The following is a 4,741-nucleotide window of genomic DNA, read 5'->3' on the forward strand; positions in this document are numbered from 1 at the left end:
CTAAAAAGGCTCTACAAATCTTTGAAATAGAGGAAATGAAATCAATTTACAAAAGAAATTATTTCACAATTCGGAATCAATTTGATTACTCATCAACCTCTCGTAATTCCTCTCAATGCTCCCTCAAATGCATGTACAGAATAATCAAGCATGGAGAATCAAGATTATAGAGGAATCTACTACAATATCAATCAATATGCTCAAGTGGAATCAATTCACACTTGGCGACATTAATGAAAATGAATTAAGGATGCTCATGGTGCAAAGTACATGACTCCCACTCACTTGCCAATCCGGCACGGCCTCGATACGCCTCTAGAATTCTACAGCAGGCAGTGGGGAACTTCTTCCTCTCGTTCCCTAGCTTCTTGCCCAACTGTGACATGCATTTACCATACATTTAGTCTTGTATCAAGGTCATAATCTACGTGCCAATTATAATATAGGGAACTTTAATTGATTCAACTCCCCCGTTCCCTAAATCTTTTCTTTTCTTTCTCTTTTTCTTTTTCTATTAATTAACTCATCATTTATGTGTATTAGGGACTCCCTTGCACGAGTACAAGGTCTCCCTTAGCCTAATCTAGGCTTAATACCCTATTATGGCATGAAATCCCTTATTTTCCACCCGGATGAACAGTAACCCGAACTGACAGTGGGTTACTTCATCCCGGTTTTGATCCACTTTCAGGACTCCAAATTTGATGAAATTTTTACCTAACATTCTACACTCATAGAGGATTCCAAAGAGATAACATGCATCATCATCGGAGGCCGTTTGACCCCCTAAATAATTCGCCGAAGTTGGGACTTCGACACAGTTTTTCCGTAGTGCCAGAAAAATTTGTTAAAATCCGATTCTTCCTCTTTTAACCACCTCTACAACCCTTATCCGACCCCTCTAGACTATATCCACCCTTTGTATAGCCTAATGTCATCAAAAGACTAGATAGGGACGGATATTTACCTTTTTCTTTTTGGAAATCGAGGTCCTTGCGTAGAGGGGAAGGAGATCTACGTTTTTTCCTTCAGCTGGAAGTGCAACCGGGATCCCCCTCCTCCTCGAATCTCCTTCCTCTTCTTCTTTCTTCTTCTTCTTCTTCTTCTCCTTTTCTTTCCTTTTTTCCTCCACACCTGAGAACCCCCTCTCTGTGACTCTCTCTCGGTTTCATTCCCGTGAGCCACCAACCACCCCATTTAAATCACATCAAAGCACTATTCACCTTTGTTTAATATTATTAAATTCCCATTTTGCCCCTAACACTTCAACATATCTACAACTATGCCATTATCTTTTGATTCCTTCCAATTTTACCCCTTATATCAATTTTAAAGGACTATTCTATCCCTTTTTATATAAAAAAAAAAAATTTTGGGGTTATTACAGCATCCACGTGCGTGCCCACGCCCATCTACGTGGTCATACATTATAACGTTACCGCGCCACGCTTTGCTTGCTGGCCAACGGCAGCAAAGGACAACGCCATGCTGCTCCAATCATACCCCGTCACACCTATCAATACCTTACCGTCCACAGGAACGGCCTACGCCTTGTGCCTCAAGCAATCTTTAGTGGCGCGCCATCTGTTTAAAATCCATCTCTTTCCATAATGAGGATAGGCCATACCTCCGCCACCTAGACATCTCTACAGAGACTATAAATAGCCCCATCAGGTATCACTAAGGGGGACTTTTGGACCAACTAAGGTCCATTCTAACTTGAACGTCGGAGGCCCTCACCGGAACCACAGGTGAGGCTTTGTGCAGATACACTGTTGCGCGAGAGGTGACTCTCCTTCCTCCGCTCCAGCCGGCAACTCCCTCGACTCCCCCGACATGGTCACCCTCGGGCCAAATTTGAACCACAACACTTTGGTTGCCGATGACAATGAAGTTTTGCAATCCATTAGTTGTAGCATAGAGCTATTAGTGTTAATATATGTATTGCCATTTAATTATTAGATTTGTGCTTTCATGGGTGTTTGCTAACTAAGCTATTCTTCATCTTCTTCTTCTTCTTATTCATCTTCCATTCCTTTGCTCATTTTAATAAAATAGCATCTAGTTGTATGTGTTTCGATGGATAGGTTTGCTTCTGACTTTTTGAAATGTAGTAATACAAGAACCTTCGCCACTTTCCTCCTCTACAATTTTTTCAGGGGAAGGTTCTCGAAGATTTTAATTGCTAAAAGCCTATATTTATAAATGAGTGTAAATATCTAATAGATCCCACTCTTATGATCTAACTTTGGTATTAATCAAACTTCTTCCTAACTGATGACCGATTCTCACTTCATGTTACATGATGAATATGTTCCTTTGTCTTTTTTTATTCCTCTAAAAAATAGTGATGTTTGACCACAGATCACAACAAAAATCAGCATTTAAGTTTGATACATTCTTCATATTACTGGTGATTGGAGTTCTATCATGATACCTTTTTGTGCTTTTAAGAGCTTATTTATTTTTAAAAAAAATTAAGTAAAATTGGCAATGAATGTTGACTTTCATTTAAAATTCTTCAAAATAAAAAAGGGCTCTCTTCGGGGCTCTGTTTCGAACGAAACAAAAGACTGGAGGCGAAGCCCCGTTTCCGCAAATCCCTAGCCTCCGCCTTCTCCGTGCAGCGGCTTTCCAGCCTCCGTCTTCTCTACGCGACGGCTCTCCGGCGCTCTGCTGGCTCTCCGCCGGCCTCGGTCTCTCCCATCTCTCTCTTTTTCTCTCTCTCATACTCTCTCTCCCTCGCCTCTATCGTGTTGATACAGGGCTGGCACGACATGGCGTGGGGCCATACTGATCCGTGGTCCGGAGCCCGATACTAATACAAGAGGCGTTGCTCCCATACAAAAATTAATTGATTCTCTCTATACCCTACAATAGCACTAATCTTATGTATTGGACCACCCTAAAAGAGTTAAGCTATACTGGAGGAATTTTTTGCTTATGCATGAGAAATTTTTCGCTTAATTTGGAGTTTGATTAGGGTTGAATGCGACTGCTATTCAGTTGGGTACACATTATCATCTCCCAGCATTAGTTCATCGCATTTAAGAAATGAACATTGGGAACATAACTAATTTCTGCCAACTCCCATTTCATCCATATGTTACAAGCAGCATTCTGCTGGCCTTAAAAGATGAGGCTTAAGATTACCATCAAACGCCAAAAGAATGTTACACCAAATAAGCCCATAAACTTCTGGAAGTTTGGGCACCATGCCGTCAAATAGAAAGAAAAATGACACGAGGGTTCGACACAACAAAATAAGAATATTTTTGGAAGAACAAATAGATAGAAACAGAGCTTGTGAAAGGTCCGCAGAACTCAACTGTAATGTTATTATATTTAATTTTGGCATGGTAATAAAAAGAAAATCTCTTTTCTAATTCTTGCGCTGTTAAAAATTCTGACTTCGACGTCTTCTTTTCTTCGCCTTTGATTTGTTTATACGACACGATATGAATCATAAATTTCAATGGTTATGTGATCAGGCTCTTCTAGGTTTTTGCATCGAGGGCAAATCTCTCTCCATAAGTGTTTTTGCATCAAAACTTTACAAGATTAATCGAAACCCTAAAATCTAAAAAAGAAAGCAAAGATTCGGGGGCAAATCAAAAGAAGAGAAAAAGGTGCGGGATTGGATTCACCTTGTGGGCGTTGGGGTTCTTCATCGTGCTCGTGAGGGGATCGAGCGATGAGGCGGCGCCTCCACCAAAGAAGAGGAAAGAGAGCGAACACGAGAAGCATACAGAGGACGCCCACTATGATCTCCTCTATCTGTCCCTCTCTCTTTCTCTCTCGCTCCCCCCTCGATCTCTCGTCCGGTAATTCTCGCGACGAACAGAAGTCTTTTGGGTTTCGCGGTGCTCGGGCCTAGAGCATAGAGGAGAAGACGGCAAATAAATTGCCGAATTTAATAGTAGAGCCGTAGACGTGGGCATTCGCCGACGAGCCCGAAGGCTTCAACGGTTGGGAGCCCATCGCATCACCAGCTGGCCATAAAAGAACAAGAGGCTTTACATAAAGTCGGTCGAACCTGCTGACTATATATAGATAGCCCACGTTTTTAACTGCACACCCCCAATTACGGATCAGTTTTAATTCTTGTTTCAGGAATACAGAAGTAACAGAATCAGGAAAAAAAAAACAGACTAAATTATCAAGGAAACCCCACGCGCTCTGATTAAACACACCCCGCTCTCTGTTTCCATTCTTGGTCGTGGAGGGAGGATTAAGGGGATATGCCGACCTTTGGACTCCCCGAGGCCTCTCGCTCACCCTCCATGGCCATGGCCTCTGCCATCGCCGCCTCGGAGGCGACGAAGGCCTCGCCCTCCTCGCCACCGCAACCACAGCGGCACCGTCGGCGTTCGAGAAGCCGGAATCCGTGTCCGAGATGAAACGAGAAGCTGAGGCCAACAAAAGGAGGTGGCTCTCAAGAAGAGTCGGATCCCAAAAGGTAAAGCGTTCGTCAGCCACTTCCCTCATTTTGGCCCAAAATGCCTCCTCTTAGTATCATTTCTAATTTATTTTCTTTCCCTAATACCTCTCTATTATGATTTCATGGAATTTCTACTTCTTGATCATCTCCGAGGAATTAATTTCTAGAAACATTTGCTTTTTCTCTTAATGGTTAGTAAACTCAGTATATCCTTGATGTATTTCAATCACATTCTGACAAATAGATCAACGACAAAACAAAAATTGGGTTTTGAAAATATAAACAAGTTTGCACAGAGTG

The sequence above is a fragment of the Phoenix dactylifera genome, chromosome 4, assembly GCF_009389715.1.
Source record: "Phoenix dactylifera cultivar Barhee BC4 chromosome 4, palm_55x_up_171113_PBpolish2nd_filt_p, whole genome shotgun sequence".
NCBI lineage: Eukaryota > Viridiplantae > Streptophyta > Magnoliopsida > Arecales > Arecaceae > Phoenix > Phoenix dactylifera.